The sequence below is a fragment of the Peromyscus leucopus genome, chromosome 15 (genome assembly GCF_004664715.2).
Source record: "Peromyscus leucopus breed LL Stock chromosome 15, UCI_PerLeu_2.1, whole genome shotgun sequence".
Classification (NCBI taxonomy): Eukaryota; Metazoa; Chordata; class Mammalia; order Rodentia; family Cricetidae; genus Peromyscus; species Peromyscus leucopus.
In genome coordinates this window covers 69,232,603-69,250,420 of record NC_051076.1, presented here as the reverse complement: position 1 = coordinate 69,250,420, position 17,818 = coordinate 69,232,603, and the positions used below count along the sequence as shown (strand labels likewise).

The window sequence follows — 17,818 nt, the reverse complement described above, 5'->3', positions numbered from 1 at the left end:
AACTGAAAAAGAAAAGACTAGTTCAAGAAAGAACCAACATTGCTGGCTGCTAAACCTACAGACAGAATGAAGGAGGAGGAGGAGGGGGAGGGGAGGAGGAGGAGGAGGAGGGAGAGGAGGAGGAGGAGGAGGACTGGGGGCCTGGTGAGGGCAGCACTTGCTGCTCTTCCAGAGTTCGGTTCCCAGCACTCACACCAGTCAGGCAGCTGTGAGCTCAGGGAAGCCAGCATCCTCTTCTGGACCCCAGGGCACCTGCACACACGTCATCTACTCCCCCACAAGTATACATGAATAAAAATCTTTTCAAATAATAACAAATAACATTTAAAAATAAAAGATACCTGCATGGTATCAGCTATCCTAAGCCTATGGTATATCTCACAGAATCACTTTCTTAAAAACCATCACATTTGTTTTACTGTGGTAGGGTGGTAAGGCCTATGAGCATGTGTGTGCCATGGAGTCAGAGAACAACTTGCAAGAGATGGTTCTTTCCTCCCCCAGGAGGGACTTACGGATCAAACTCAGGTCTGTTTTTGGTTGGTTGGTTGGTTTTCTGAGACAAGGTTTCTCAGTGTAACCCTGGCTGTCCTGGAATCACTATGCAGACCAGACTGGCCTCAAACTCACAGAGATCCACCTGCCTCTGCCTTCCCAGTGCTAGAATTAAAGGTGTGTGCCACCACCACCCAGCACCCTTTAGTTCTCGATTATAGAGAATAAAGTTAGTAAGCATGGGATGGCAAAGTTGGATAATACTTTGATTAGCAGATCAAAATTAGCATGACCAGTGCAGGGCTGGCGGGCACCTGGAGCCTCCGCCATGTTCTGAGAAGGACATTTAACCATAAGGACACATCAAAGAAGCCCTGCTTTAAAAACGCTGCCGGTTCTACAGAACTGAAAATGTTCCAGTTAAAGCGAACGGAAGAGACTTTTGGCTGAAGGCAAAGCATGATCCTAGACTCACGTGACAAGAAGCAAGTCCTGCAACCTGCCTCGCGTGTGGTGCTCACCTGCAGCCTCAGCGTACAACACTGGACAGAGAGGGTGCTGAAGTGTGCAGGAAGCACAGCCCGCCCTCCGACAGCCCCTAAAGCGACTGCTCCGGCAGCTTTGTCCACGAGAGCGTGGTCCTCTTCAAAGGCCCAAGGAGCCAGCTCTGCCACGATCACCGGAGCAAAATCACAGGACGGGAGGGACAGCGTTTAAAAGCAAGAACTAGGGGCTGATGGCCGACCAGTCAAGCGCCTGCGCACAAGCAGAGGCATCTAAGTTCAGATCCCCAGGACCCACATAAAGCTGAGTGCAGCAGCCCACACTGGTCACCCCAACACTCCATGTGAGATGGGAGGCAATGGGAGGGGAATCCCCAGCAGCGCACAGGCTGGCTAGCCTGGAGTATGCAGCAGCGAACAAGACCCTGCCCTGCCTCAAACACAGTGGAGGGGGAGAGCTGGCACCCAAGGGGTCCAGTGACTTCTCAGACACCGTGGCACATGCCCAAATGAACACATGCGGTCTACACACTCACACTCTCTCTCTCTCTCTCTCTCTCTCTCTCTCTCTCTCTCTCTCTCTCTCTCTCACACACACACACACACACACACACACGTATGGAGAAATGGAACTACTAGCAAAGATAAATCCCACATGCTGAGATGTAAGTGTGCAAGAAAGTGATTTTTTTTGTTTTGTTTACATACAATGCAATAATCTGGAAAAGATCCACTAACTGGAAATACTTGTATAAATCATGAAAGAGCCAATGTTTAGAGTATACAGCTATTACAGAGAAAGGAAGATCCCTACCTACTGTCCTGGGAAACGTCCAGGATGTACCACTAAGTGAGAGGTGGGGGTGGGAAGCAAGCTGCAGGAAACATAAGCTGTGATGTCATTGTTTGAAAAAATCTGGGGGCTGGGGAAACGGCTCCGCAGTTGAGAGCACTTACTGCTCCGCACGCTGGAGTTCAGTGCCCGGAACCCACCTTGAGCTGCTTACAACCACTTACAACACTCGTTCCAGGGCATCTAACAGCCCCTCCTGGCCTCCTTGGGCACCTGGACACACATGCACACACACACACACACCACACAAACGTGCAGAATTAAAACTAAACCTATTTTCAAAGGTCTGTCTGTGGGGGCTGGAGAGACGTGTTCAGTCAGTAAAACGCTAACCATGCAAGTGTGAGACCCCGAGTTTGGTCCCCAGCACCTGAGAGAAAACTCCGACTTGGTGGTGCGTACCTGTAATTCCAGCACTGGGTGGGAGTGAAGACAGAAGGACTCTGGGGTTCCCCGGCCGGCCAGCCTACCTCCTCAGCAAGCCCTTGGTCTCACTGAGACCTTCTCTCAAAACACAAGGTGGGTGACCCCTGAGGGACACCAGAGATTGACCTCTGGCCTCCACACACATATGCTCTTGCACACACAAGTGCACACACACAAAAATGTGCGTAAACACACACACAGAAGGAAATATGAAAAGTCTGCATAAGTGTGCAAGGCCTGAGCTGGAATCCCCAGAAGCTGTGTAGAAAGCTGGGTGTAAGCGGGGTGGCAGTGGTGCACGACTTTAATCCCAGCAGAGGCAGGCGGATCTCTGTGAGTTCGAGGCCAGCCTGGTCTACCAAGTGAGTTCCAGGACATGCTCCAAAGCTACACAGAGAAACCCTGTCAAAGAAAAGAAAGAGAGAGAGAGCGAGAGAGAGAGAGAGAGAGAGAGAGAGAGAGAGAGAGAGAGAGAGAGAAAGGAAGAAAGAAAGAAAAGAAAGGAAGGAAGGAAGGAAGGAAGAAAGGAAGGAAAGAAAGAAAGAAAGAAAGAAAGAAAGAAAGAAAGAAAGAAAGAAAGAAAGAAAGAAAGAAAGAAAGAAAGAAAGAAAGAAAGAAAGAAGAAAAAGAAAGAAAGAGGAAGAAGAAGAAAGAAAGAAGGAAAGAAAGGAGGAGGGAGAGAGGGAGGGAGGGGAGGAGGGGAGGAGGAAGGAGAGAGGGAGGGAGGAAGAAAGGAAGAGAGAGAGAGAGAGAGAGAGAGAGAGAGAGAGAGAGAGAAACAAACCAAGCAACCAAGCAACCAAGCAACCAAGCTGGGTGTGCAGCATGAGCACCTCTAATCCCAGCCGCCCTATGGGGAGTTGCAAGGCAAAGGGGGAAATCTCCCAGCTCCCGGGACAGCTAACTTGAGCGCACAGCGGGGAAACAGCAGAGAATGTGGAGGGTGAGGGCCGGCGCCCAGGCTGTCCTCTGGCTCCCTTCCACATGCGTGCTGCACTCACACAAAAACACACGGTACTGAATTTCAAGCAACCCTGTGGTAAGTGAATGCCAAGGCAAATTCCATGTCCATGCTGGCTGGTCGATGTCAACTTGACACGAGCTGGAGTCACCTGAGAGGAGGGAGCCCTCCACTGAGGAAACGTCTGTGAGGTCAGGCGGCAGACAAGCAGAGAAGCCTACCGGGCATTTTCTTAATTAGTGATTCATGGGGGAGCGCCCAGCCCATGGTGGGGCCATCCCTGGGCTGCTGGTCCTGGGTTCTATTAGAAAACAGGCTGAGCAAACCATGGGGAGCAAGCCAGTAAGCAGCACCCCTCCACGGCCTCTGCATCAGCCCTGCCTCGGCTTCCCTCAATGGACTGTGATTCAGGGCACATAACGCTGTCCTCCCCAAGCTGCTTCTGGTCGTGGTGTTTCATCACAGCCATAGTCACCCTAACTGTGACAGTTTTTAAGTTTTATTAGACCACTTCCTGCTGCAACCAAATTATGACCATCTCAACTGGAGTGAGTCTCACGGATGAGTCTCTCTCTCCTCAAACAGCCTGCTCCGACAGGAAATAGTAAGACTGTTTTACCCCAAGTGACACTGCATAACTCGAACTCGGGGCTGGGGAGAAGGCTCTGCCGTGCATGAGAACCTGAACTCAGATCCCCGGCAACTCCGCTCCAACAACACATTCCGTGGCCCCAGCACTGGGAGGGTGTAGGCAGGCGACCCCCAGAGCCAGCCTAGCTGAACTGGGGAGCCCCAGCTTCTATGACAGACCTTAACTCAAAAACTTAGATGGAGAGCAACAGGAGACATCCACTTTGGCCTCTGACCTCCACACGGGCATGCACAGGCACGCACATCCAGACACACACACACACACACACACACACACACACACGATTAAAAGATAATGTTTTACAAGCACTCTGTTCATTACCTTGAAGGAAACAACTCACTATTTTAGAAACTCGGGACTCAGAAGGTGGTAAAGGAGCAGGAGTTCCAGGCCAGCCTTGGAAACTTACCGAGGTCCTGTCCCCAAACAGAAAGGAAGACAGGAGGAGAGAGAGAGGGAGGGAAGAGGGACATGAGGGGGGACGGAGGGAAAGGGGAGCGGGGAAGGAAAGCAGGTTGGCTCGCTCATCAGGAACATGCCCGAGTTCAGTTCCCAGCATGCATGTTGGGTCGCCTGTAACTCCAGCTCCAGAAGCTCCAAAACCATTCTCTGGACTCCACTGGCACCTGTACACACACACACACACACACACATTAAAAATAACCCCCTTTTTGTTTTAAAGGAAGGAAACATAAAGTGGATGTGTCTGGAGCCACCCTGGGGAATTCATAAGGAAACACTAAGATCTGAAGGAGACACCACCCCCGGGAAGGCAGCCGAGGCATCCGCGGGGTATCACCGCTGTGCGGGGTATCACCGCTGCGCGGGATCACAGTTGCGCGGTTACTCCGGCAGCTGAGCCAGGCCCTGGCCTCGCCTCCGCTCTGTCTCCCTCACCATGCTGACTCTGCCTCTCGGCCTCACTTGAAGCGCCTGTGATTTACAGCTGCCAGTCTGTGGACCCTGGTGGCCTGGGAGCACGCTGCCTCTTCGGTGTCTTCCAAACATTCCATTTTGTGTTTGTTTTTTAAAGACGTTTACCGCTAATTATGTGTATATGTGAAGAAGGGGGTGAACATGGGAGCGCAGGTGCCCACAGCGGCCAGAAGAGGGCGTCGGGTGTCCTAGAGCTGGAGTTCCAGGTGGCTGTGAGCCGCTCAGTGTGGGTGCTGGGAACTGAACGCAGGCCCTCTGTCAGAGCAGTACAGGCTTGGAACACTGAGCCACCTCCCCAGACCTCAAACATTTAATTACTAACGTCGGTTTTTGTTTGTTTGTTTGTTTGTTTGTTTGTTTGTTTTTCGGTTTTTCAAGACAGGGTTTCTCTGTGTAGCTTTGCGCCTTTCCTGGAACTCACTTTGTAGACCAGGCTGGCCTCGAACTCACAGAGATCCGCCTGCCTCTGCCTCCCGAGTGCTGGGATTAAAGGCGTGTGCCACCATGGCCTGGTAATTACTAACTGGAGGTGGCGCCTTTCTCAGCATTTATGGAATATTCTAGTGAAATCGTAAATGCTGAGAAAGGCGCCATCTCCAGGCCAGTGCCATGTGAAGGCAGGTCAGGGTCCTGGTTCTTAAAGGAAGTGGCTGTCTCTCCCTCCCTAGCCCGCCACACCTAGCCATCTTACATGTGTGCTGGGACTCAAATCCAGGCCCTCGTGTTGGCCCAGCAAGCAGTTTACTGAATGAACCACACCCTCAACGCTTGCCTATGTCGAATGCCTGGACGTACTTATGGGACTCCACATGCATGCAGTGCCTGCAGAGGCCAGAAGGGGGCATCAGGTCCCTTGAACTGGAGTTACAGGAAGTTGTGAGGAGCCCCGTGGGAGCTGGGAATGGAATCCGGGGTCTCTGTGGGAGCAGGAAACATTCAACCTGGGAGCCACCTCTCTATCCCCCCCACCCTATTTGCTTTGAGATAAGGTCTCATCATGTTGCCCAAGCTGGCCTCCAACTCTGAGGCTTACAAGATTCTCCTGTCTCAGCCTCCTGAGTACCAACCAGTCACACACACCTCAGTACTCAGCTGCCAAGGATCAATATTTCATAACTCTCCCTACCTCCTACAACTTTTATGCAGAGGAATGCGAATCTTTTCATCTCCCCCACCTTGTAATACTTTTGTTTATCCGCCCCACTGCCTTACGCATTCCCAGAAGTTGATGGCCCAGGGCGCTGACTCCTGACGCCTGTCCTCCATTTACTTAGAGCTGCCTTCTGCATGAGCCAACTGGGAGCGGACGGCGAGGCCGAACCACAGCCAGGGAGGAACGGCCAAGCTCCCCCTTGCCATGGGGGTAAAACAGGAGCCATCCTGGCCGTGTTAGCGGCTTGCTCTCCTGGCTTGGGTGATGACATGCCCTTTTTGCAAAAATAGGAACTGCCTGGGGCTCAGTGGTTAAGGACACAGACTGCTCTTTCAGAGGACCCAGGTTCGATTCCCAGAACCCACCTGGTGACTCACAGTTGCCTGTAACTCTGGCCCCAGAGGATCCGACACCCTCTTCTAACTTCTGTGGGTACTGTATGCACACAGGTAAAACAACCATAACCATAAAAATAAACGAAAGGGGAAAAAGGAAGAAACGGCCTTGCTGGGTCACCTTCTCTTCCTTTTTAACACGGAGAATATTCCCACCCCGAACAAGTGGATGGGCATTTGGGGTTGCCTGTCCTGGTTGCACCCTCAGCTCTGACTACTCTAAAGGTAATGTCTTTCCTCTTCCTGCCTGGGCCGTGCACCAGCAAGAGGAGCTGCCTCCTCTGAGAGGGCTTGGGGGGCGGGAGGGGGGGGGCAGTGCTGGACCGGGACTCCCCCGCTGGGCCAGCACACCCTGAGCATACCTCTGCCTCCTCCGGGACCCCACACTCCCCCACGACCAGGTCTCTCAGCTCAACACTGCATCCACCTTGGCAACGACTGGCCCACTGTTCCCAAGCTCCCCGTGAAAGAATCAAAAAGGAAAGCGCAGCGGGGCCCTGGCGGCAGAGGCTGGCAAGGGGTTTATTGGAGGAGGGGGAGAGTGAACAGCAGAAGGTTGCGTCGGAGTGGGGACATGAGAGGCAGGCAGGCAGACAGACAGACAGACGGACAGACAGAACAGGGAAGAGACGGGAGGAAGAGAGACAGGAGGGCGAGCTTGGCTGGCGGGCACTTTTAAGGGGTGCGCGTGTCCCATGGCTGACGGAGGAAAGGCCCCTGGCGACAGGTGATGATGTCACCGCTTTGACGGCAGAGGCAGGCTGCTGTGTGGTGGAAACAGTGGGGACACCAGCAGGGTGTAGATCTTCTAGTCTAAGAATGTTCCTCTACAGGCTTGTCCTTCAGGACTCCACAACCTGGGCCCGGCGGTGGTGGTGGTGGTGGTGGTGGTGGTGGTGGTGGTGGTGGTGGTGGCGCACACCTTTAATCCAGCACTTGGGGAGGCAGAGCCAGGCGCATCTCTGTGAGTTCGAGGCCAGCCTGGTCTACAGAGCGAGATCCAGGATGGGCTCCAAAACTACAGGGAGAAACCCTGTCTCGAAAAACTGAAGAAAAAAAAAAAAAAAAAGGACATATGATGTTGGCCTCCCCAGCCCTGTGTGCCCAGGCAGATTAGTGTCCTTGCTCCTCCCCCTCCCTCCCCCTCCCCCCAGCCACTTCCTGTTCACTTTCCTTAGTAGCCTCCTTGTTGCGAAATTCCCATATGGCTAAGGCCTAGCCTCCCATTGTAACGTCCTGTGCTGTGCCTGTCACAGCCAGACCTCCTTCCTGCCGGTGTTCTCATGGACAGAGGACACTAATTCTAATTCTGCTTCTGACGTCATCGTCCTCAGGAACCACCCTGTTCATGCAGGTGCAGGGGGGAATGAGAATATTCTAAGAGGGACATGTGCCTCTTTGGCTCTGAGAATAGTCGGACAATGACCCCATGAAACTGGCATTTCCCCAGGAATATGGAGCTGCGTGAGTAGACGGAGGCCTCGGTGCCAGGCAGGGGGTGGAGGGCTTGTCTCCAGGAAGAGACTTCACACAGTGCTGACAGGCCGTCAGCACCTCCCAGCAGAGACTGGAGCCCAGACAATGCCGGGTCGGTGACGGGCAGGACCACACCTTGACCAGGACTGTTTGGCTTTGCACACCTCTTGATCTCTATTTAAGCCTGAACATCCAGCCGGTACCCCGAAGATGGACGTACAGGGGTCACTGGACCTCTTTGCTCTTCCCAATGTGGCCACATTGACTAAATCTCCTTTATCTACTTCTCACTGTCACTGGTCTGTTTAATTGGCATGCTGACCACGGGCTGCTGAGCCCAGGCTCTGACTCGAACAGCCCTAGGAATACTAAGTTCCAGGCGTCTTCTCTGGCACCCTCACACAACCCCACACCCCCATGCCATGAACCTGAACCTGACCTGACCCGGGTTCTCCACTCCACCTCCGTCCTTCACATCAGCCAGGGCCACACCAGGTAGTCAAGCTCTCTCATTGACTTCTCTTCCCAGATTCCTGCTCTCTCACCTCCCGCCCTCACAGCTGACCCTGCACACAGACCCCAAGGTAACAGCAGTCAGAGGCGGCCTAGGCTCGAGCATGCGCTGTGATGACCAATCACACAGTATGTAGAGAGTCTTCCCCTTCCTCTAAAATGCGTAAGAAGGGACCCTCACTTTGCCGTGTGTACCTGATCTCACTTCAGAGGCCTGATATGCTGCGGTCTGTCTGTCTGTCCATCTACAGCATTAAGCAACTCTTTTAGTAAATCACTTACCTTTAAAAAAAAAAAAAAAGAAGGAAAGACATTCTGACTCAGTGTCCCCTCTGAGTCCTGTATTAGTTACTTTTCCGTTGCTGTGATAAAACACCATGACCAACTTATGTAAGAAAGAGTTAATTTGGGGTTATGGTTCTAGAGGGTTCGAGTCCACGGCAGTGGGCATGCTCGGCAGCGATCGTGGGCATGGTGATTGGAGCAGCGACTGAGAGCTCACATTTTGAATTACAAGCACAAAGCTAAGAGAGCAAACTGGAAATGGGTGAGTCTTTAGCTCAAAAGGCTTTCAAAGGCCTTCTCCAACAGGCTGTACCCCACCCCTAGACCTCCCCAGACAGCACCCCCAAACTGGGGACCAGAGGCTCAAAAACACCTGTGGGGGACATCACATCCAAACACCACAGCCCAAACCTGCCATCTGTCTGTCCACTCACTCGCTCAAATTCCACCTGCCCTCCTGACACCTCGAAGCGCTGACCCAGCACATTCTTTCCGGGCTCCGCTGCTGCCCCAGGCTTAGGTGATACCTTACCAGGCCCTCGCAAAGACCCCCCCCACCTCTCACCCCCATCACCACCGTTCCCAGTACCTGTACTAGCAAGCTGGCCAGGGAAGGAATTCAAGAGAAAAAAAAAAAAGCACACAAGCAGCCTCATGTAACTTCCCGTAAAATGCAGTTTCAACCCCACACCACGAGGGGCGCCCACTCCCCAGAGGCTCTGCCAACACCCCTGTGCCCTCTTGGTAGTGCCTGTCCTTCGAGACTTCAGACTCATTTTCCCCAGGCTGATCCCTTCTCTAGGGCTTTTTCTCACTTGGGTTTTTCTACCTGGTTCTGGCTCTGGGTGCGACTCTTCTCACCCCTCCACACCCTCCCTGAGCTAAGCACACCCATCCAGGTAAAGACACTTGCTGCCGAGGCTGACAAGCTGAGTTCGATTCCTGGGATCCACATGACAGAAGGAGAGAACCTACTCCTGAAAACTGTCCTGTGAGTGTGCAAGTGCACACTCGTAAACACGCATGAATTAAATAAACAAATGCATAAATAGTATCCTAGTCAGCGCTGTCAACTTAACGTAGCCCAGAGTCACCTGAGAAGGGAGTCTCACTTGAGGGATCGATCAGATTAGAGTGGCCTGTGGGCAGGTCTGCAGAGGACTGCTGTGGGCAGGTCTGTAGAGGGCTGTTGCATTGTTAACTGATGTAGGAGGACCCAGCCCACTGTGGGTGGCTCCATTCCCTGGGCAGTTGGTCCTGGGTGATACAAGAAAGCAAGCTAATCGTGAGCCCGAGAGTCTCCAAGCGGTATGTATCCTCCACGGTTTCGGCTGCGCCTGCCCTGATGTCCCTCCATGAAGTAAGCCAAATAACTCCGTTCTTCCCTAAGCTACTTGTGGTCAGGGTGTTTATCACAACCAGGGAGGGAAACCAGAATAAGTACTCCTTCGCCACCAGCCCACCCCACAACAGCAACTCAAGCCTAGGGGCAGGACATCAGACGTCAGTCAAGCAGATCTGGGGGGCCTTCCAGACCCCCTCTTTTCTCCCTGGTTCTACTCACTAGTTCTCCCGACTCTGTCTCCAAAGGACCTTTCCCATCCACCCCACTCTTCCATTTTCTCTGCCCCAATCAGACTGCAGCAACCGGCCACAGCGGCCACAGCAACCGGCCACAGCGGCCACAGCGGCCAGGCCCCTGGTGCCACCTCAGCCCCTCTTCAAGCCACTGTCCACACAGGCCCCTGCAAGTGTGTGTGTGTGTGTGTACATATGTACACACGGGGGTCAGAGGTCAACATCAGGTGTATTCCTCAATCGTTTTCTTCCTTTATATTTTTTCCTGAGACATGATCATGTAGTCCAGGCTATCCTTGAACTCCACATAGTCAAGGACAACTGTCAACTCCAGATGCTCCTGTTTGCACCAGCTACCTCAGAGCTGGGGCTGTGAGTGTGCGTCTTCACACCTGGTTTTATGTGGTGCTGGGGATGGAACCCAGGATTCATACACTCCAGGCAGGCACTCTACCAACAGGGCCACACCCCTGTACCTCCACCTTACTTCTGAGACAGGGTCTGGCACTGGCCTGGAGTTTACTGCTTAGGCTAGACCGGCTGGACAACCCCTGAAAGCCCCTGTTCCCACCTCCTCAGCACCGGGATTACAAACTCAAGCCGCCATGCAGTTCGGTTTAGCCTTGTCTGGTTTTAGCATGGGCTCTGGGGATTAAGCTCAGGTCCTGTGTTTGCATGCCGAGCCCCGTAACAAATAAACTGACTCCCCAGCCCGTGGGAGTTTTCTAAACCAGCAAACACCAATGTGTTAGCATTGGTTCACCACTGGTAAAATCTAAACCCTCCTTCTACACAGGGTCGTTCCCCACCAGCCCTTCCTCTCCCAATCCCTATCCCAGAGCTTCCTTCCGGCTGCGAATACGGCTCAGGTTAGCAGAATGCTCGCTCGCTCCCATGCTTGAAGCCCTGGGTTCCATTTCCAGAAGCACACAAAGCTGGAGCGTGGTGTGCCTCTGTAATCGCAGCTCTTAGGAGGGGAGACAAGAGGATCAGGCTGTCCTCAGCCACACAGGGAGTTCAAGGACAGTCTTAGCTACACGAGAGCCTGTCTCAAAAAACCAGCAGCGGCAGACAGACCTCTGCAGCCGTTGTGACAGGAGACCAGAGCACAGGGCCGGGGAGATGCTTCAGTGGGCATTCAGATGCCCGGAACCCGAGTAAACAGAGTGCTGTGATGTGTCTGGACTGGACCCGAAGAGGCAGAGACAAGACAATCCTTAGGGCTCGCTGGCTGAATGGGCTAGCCCCAGGTTCAATGAGAGACCATATCTCAAAATGCACAGGTGGCTGGGCACAGTGTTGAATGCCTTTTATCCAGCATCTGGGAGGCAGAGGAGGTGGACTTCTGTTGAGTTCCAGGCCAGCCTGGTCTATATAATGACTTCCAGGCCAGCTAGGATTGCACAGTGAGCCCCTGTCTCAGAAGAGAAAACAAACCGTAAGGTAGAGGGACTGTCTAGACAGGTCAGCAGCTGACGGCCGCCAAGCCTGACAACCTGAGTCCTGGCTCTGGGATTCACATGGTTGGAAAGAGAGAATCCAAGTTGTCCTCTGACCTCCACACATACACGTGTATTCAGTCTCCACACACCAAAACAAATAAATGTCTATTAAAAACCTACACAGACCAAAAGTCATTTTAAGCTGTTCACCAAGGAGATCACTTTGTCAATGATTTTTTTTCCTCACCAACTTATTTTAGAGTTGATTTAAAAGAATCTCTGTGTTCCATTTAGTTTGGGGACCAGCAAGATTTAAATTTCTAGTTTCTAAAGCTGTTGAATATTGGGCTGATTAATTCTCAGGCCTGACAATGAACTGGAAGAAAGAAACGAGGTTCCAAGTATGATATGGAAGTTTCTAGAACAGCAGGAACTCCGGATGTATCTTTGTCCCCTACAGTACCCACAAGCTTTGGGAAGCACCATAACAAAAAATCATCTCAACAGTGTGTAGTCTAAAACTTTTAAAAAAGAAGCTAGGTGTGGCGGCACAACTTTAGTCCCAGCACTCGGGAGGCAGAGGCAGGGGGATCGCTATGACTCAGCCCATCTGGTCTACAGAGGGAGTTCCCAGAATGGCCAGGGCTACGGGAGAGACCCTGTCTCAGAACAAAAACAAACAAAAGCTTTTAAAAAAGAAAAAGAAGTGGAAGCTAGTCTTCAAGAAGTCCAGTGGCGGTCTGGACGCAACTTGTTGCAGAATGTGAGCTCAGCATGCGTGAAGTCCTGAGTTGGATCCCCAGCACCATGCAGACCGTGTACGGAGGTGGACCTACCTTTGTTAGCTCAGCACTGAGTAGGTAGAGGCAGGAGCATCAGAAGTTCACAGTTGGGACTGGAGAGATGGCTCAGGGGTTAAGAGAACTGGGTTGCTCTTCCAGAGGACCTGGGTTCAGTTCCCAGCACCCACATGGTGACTTGTATACCTTCCCAGGATCTGACAACCTGTTCTGACCTCTCTGGCTCTTGCACACACGTCAGACACATAATCTCACACAGGCATACACATACACATAAAAATGTAAAATTAAATTAAAAAAAGAAAACAAATTTCTTGCTCATTTAATAGCAAGTGCTGTTTAGAAGTAATTGGAGCCAGGATGGAGATTTAACTCAGTGAGAAAGCAGTTGCCTCCTGTACACAATGTCCTGCATTCAACTCTTAGCACAGGGGACTAAAAAATTTAAGAAAAAATAAAACCAATAAAATATAGTGGGACACAGGGCTGGGGAGATGGTCAGCAGGTAACGTACTTGCCTAGCAAGTGGAAGATCCTGAGTTCAGTCCCCAGAACTCACGTTAGAAAGCCTGGAGTAGGATACTCCTGAAATCCTAGCCTCTGAGAATGGGGAGCCGAGAGGACTGGATTCCTGGAAGTCACAGACCAGCTAGCCTGGCCCACATGGCAAAGTTCAGACAAATGACAGACCCTGTCACACTCACACTCACACACACACACACACACACACACACACACACACACACACACACACACACACCCCTCCTGTGCTAGGGGAATAGCTCAGTGGTAGAGCAGTTGCCTAACATACACAAGGTCCTGGGTTCAATCCTCAGCAGCACAGGAAGTAAGTTCTGGTATTCTGCCTTCCTGGAAACAGTTCACAGAGTTCCACCCCAATAGTTCTGGTTGTTATTACAGTGTCTCCAGCTACAAAGTCTCCAAGGATGAGATGAATCGGGGAGGGTTAGTCACAGAATCCGGAGAGGTTCACCATGATGGAACGATACAGCACAAACTCCCAGGCTTCAAACTGTGGTGATAGTGTGTTCCCCAATATATCATACACCCTAATAAACTTATCTGGGGTCAAAGAACAGAACAACCACTAGATATAGAGGCCAGAAAATGGTGGCACACACACCTTTAATCCTATCACTTGGAAGGCAGAGATCATCTGGATCTCTGTGAGTTCAAAGCCACACTGGAAACAGCCAGGCATGGTGACTCATGCCTTTAATCCCAGGAAGGATGGCACGAAGCAGAAAGGTAATAAGGAGTGAGGACCAGGAACTAGAGCTGGTTAAGGTTTTAGGCTTTTGAGCAGCAGTTCAGCTGAGATCCATTTGGATGAGGCTGCAGAGGCTTCTAGTCTGAGAAAACAGGATCAGCTGAGGAAGTGGCGAGGTGAGGTGGCTGTGGCTGGTTCTGCCTCTCTGATCTTCCAGCATTCACCCCAATACCTGGCTCCGGGTTTGATTTTACTAAAAAGACCTTCTAACAATTCGTGCTATATCGAACTTTTTATGGAGCCTTAAGTCAAGGCAGGAACCTTGAAGAACTTCAAGGCAAGAGTGAAGATTTTTTTCTTCCATTTTTTTGTGTGAGTTTACGTAGATGTGTACTATCTGCTTGTGCTGTAGGTGCTCTGCACACATGTGCACACACATGTTGAGGTCGCTCTGCACACAAGTGCACATGCATGTTGAAGCCACTCTGTACACAAGTGCACACACATGTTGAGGTCGCTCTGCACACAAGTGCACATGCATGTGTTGAATGGCCAGCTCTGATTCACACAAGTGCACATGCATGTTGAGGCCACTCTGCACACATGTACACATGCATGTTGAGGCCACTCTGCACACATGTGCACTTGCATGTTGAGGCCCAAGCTCACGTCAGGAATCACCCTCAATCTGACTCAGAGCTCACTGATTTGGTGAATCTCAGGCTCTGGCCCACTGTCTCCAAGAGCCCATCTCCCATTCCATGCTGAAGTTCAGCAGGCTGCTGTGCCCACTGGGCATTTATTTGGGCTCTGGGGATTGAAACTCCAGACCTTATTGCTTGCAAAGGAAGTGCTTTAACCACTAGGCATCTCCCTAGCCTAAGAATTAAAACTCTGAGGCTCCATCCCTAGCACCAAATCAAACACACAGACAAAACCTCTACTTCCACTGCCTACCAAGAACTCTCCAGATTCCATTTACGGTTACAACTCTCATCTTCCTATATTTTTGTTGTTGTTGTGTTTTTGTTTTGTTTTGTTTTGGAGACAGGGTTTCTCTGTGTAGCTTTACTGCCTGTCCTGGATCTCGCTCTGTAGACCAGGCTGGCCTCAAACTTGCAAAGATCCTCCTGGCTCTGCCTCCCGATTGCTGGGATTAAAGGTTTGCACCACCACCGGTTTAAATGTGGATGGCCTCAAACTTGTGATCCTCCTGCCTCTGCCTCCTTCAGCAAATCCTACCAGAGTGCGCCACCACAATGGGCTCATTTTCCTATCTTCATCTGTCTAGGTCCTATTTTCCAAAAGCTATCCAGTAACTCACACCCACACTTTTCTCACAAAGAAGCCTAGAAAAACATGTCCTCAGGCACAGTAAAACCTTGCTGGGACCTCAGATAAGAGCAGTCACTGTTTCCAGTGGGAAGTAAGTGGAAAGGAAAGGGAGGGGCCGGGTTGCCACACTGGTGGAGTGTGTGCCTGGTCGTGCACAAGGCCCTGGTCCAACTACACACACACACACACACACACACACACACACACACATACAAGTAAAGAGTGTGTGCCTGGTGCACAGGCCTGTCCAACACACACACACACACACACACACACACACACAACACACACACACACACACACACACACACACACACACACAAACACATAAAGAGTGTGCTGTGCAAGTGGTACACACACAACACAACACACACACATCACAGCACACAGATCACTCACTCCCACTACTGTTATTGGAACAGACAGACTCCACAAAAAGAAAAACACACACAACACCACACTGACCTGAGCTTGATCCCAAAAACCCACGTAAGATGGAAGGAAAGAACAGACTCCACACATGTGCACAGACCCAATAATAATAAATAACATGGTGGGGGCTGGAGAGACAGCTCCGCAGTTAGAGGTACTTGCTTCTCTCCCAGAGGACCCAAGTTTGGTTCCCAGCATCCATTTGGGGCAGCTCACAATTGTTTGTAACTCCAGCTCCAGGGATCCCATCCATGCCTTCTTCTGACTTCCAAGGGTATCTGCACACATAGGCAATCGCGTGCAGACCACACACACAGACACACCACACAAATAAAAATAAATCTAAAAAACACATACATATACATATATAGACACATACATACACACACAACGTACAAATAAAAATAAATCTAAAATACACATATGTATATACATTTCTATATAGACACATACACACATCCGCACAGACACATCACAGCTCCAGCCAGCGGCTCCCTGGCTTGCTGCTCTGGGGGCTGTAGCAAAGCAGTGTATCACGGAGGGAGTGCATGACAGCAGAAGCCGTCTACCTCTCGGTAGACAAGAAGCAAAGTCAAGAAGAGAACAGCATCTCCACCTCCCCTGTGAGGGCCCGGAGAGACTGTACCCCAGCAACTCGGACAGCTTCGCAGGTTGCTGAGCCAAACTCCAGTCCCGAGGCTCTCAAGGCGAATGTGTTAACCACTGAGCCTCCGCATGAGACTCTTGGCGGCATTTCATCAAATCCTAGCACCGCCCCCACTCCTACAGAGAGTATCTGAAACACTTCCCACTGGACGTGGCGCTGACAGTGGGGGTGGGTGACCAACGTTTCCACGGCGGCACTGATGCTGGAGCTCTGAGGAGAGAAAGGGCCTCCTCTGGACCACAGCACCAAGAAAGTTCCAGAGTCAGGCTGGGGATTTGGCTCAGTTGGTAGAATTCTTGAGCATATATAGGAAGCCCTGGGTTCCATCCCCAGTACTGCATGGCAGAGCACTGAGGGGTAGGGGCAGGAACGTCAGAAGTTCAAGGTCACTCTCATTAGCTATCAAGTTCCAGGTCAGCCTGGGCTACAAAAGACCACGTCGCACACACACAAGGTCCAGCGGCCATCCCTGGCTCAAGTCTCCTGTTCTTCCAATATTCAACGCCTCCTTTCACGGTCCCCCTGCCTCTCGCCACCTTACCACCACAAACCAGGCTTAAGAAGCACCGCTTGACGTGTTCTCAGGCTTGACATCCAAGAATCTTGCTCGTTTAAGGCAACCTTCACTTGCACATCTAAAACACATGTCCTCCCTTCCTCTCTGAGAAGCCTTGTTCATTCAGTATCCTCCAGACTTAAGAAAAGTGATTAGGGAATCGAGGCAGAGCAAGGAGTTCTCTGTCAACCGCGGTTGAAGGCAAATCAAAGAATAACTTGTCCCCTGGAAACTCCTGACGCTCTCCGAGAACACCACCCTGATATCACCAAAGTCCCAAGGTTCTAGTATTCACTTGGAAATGAACACAGTGGGAGGAAGGAAGGACGCCGCTGTGGGTGTGGCGCTCTCCGGGACTCCAGGTCGGAGCCATGCACCCGGAGCCAACACGCCCGCGCCGGGAAAACCCTTCAAGCCACCGTGCTTCCAGAAGCCACCTTCGGTGCTAGTCACGCTCCGAAAGGTATTTGGAAGATAGGATCAAAAAGTAATTCACAACCAACCAAGCTCCTTCCAAACTTCAGGAACCCAGCGCCCAGGTCACCCAAGTACAAGTTCCTACCTTTAAGAAAGAAGTTTGGGCAACATTTTATCGCTCTGAAAGGGACTGAGGAAGCGGACCAACTCAGGCGGGAGGCCCGAAAAGGCAGGAAGTGGTCATTTGTGGGAAAAGGGAAGGACAGGCGGCAAAGGAAGAGAAACTGGGGCGCCTCCCCCATGTCCTCAGCACCCCCAGATCCGGCTGGGAGGCCCTCCGGCTTTCCCAGGGGACACCTTCCAAGCCAAGCGGGGCGCGGCCCGGGGCGTTGTCCTTCTTCAGGGGACATGTCCCTCCCTCCCAACGTGGAACTAGGAGGCCCGCGATCGCGCGGGGAGCGCACCACTTCCCTATCCCAGGGCGCACCCGGCGCCTACGGTCCCCTGCGGGGCGCAGCATCCTTACCTGGGGGACCCGTCCCACCGCGGCTCTGGCCGTGCGCACACACAGACTCGCCGCTCTCACGCGCGCCCCGCCCCGTCCTGGGGCCGGACCCCAGCTGTTCCGACTCGATTTGTCATTGAGCAGTCGTGAGCTCGCGTCCCCACCCCCCGGAGCGCGTTCCCGCGGTCCGCCCGGCAACCCTGGCCT

General features: G+C 52.0%; 1 protein-coding gene across 2 annotated transcripts in view; it reads right to left on the bottom strand.

Annotated features, from left to right (window-relative positions):
* Window positions 1-17,818, bottom strand: part of Ralb (RAS like proto-oncogene B) — a 38,070-nt gene extending 20,252 nt beyond the window's left edge. Inside the window, exon 1 of one of the 2 annotated variants that reach the window (XM_028879810.2) lies at window positions 17,633-17,818. The gene's annotated coding sequence lies outside the window, so the exon portion shown is untranslated. Of the gene's footprint in view, window positions 1-17,251; window positions 17,348-17,632 lie in introns of those variants that run through there. The other variant, XM_028879811.2, reaches the window with a different exon arrangement.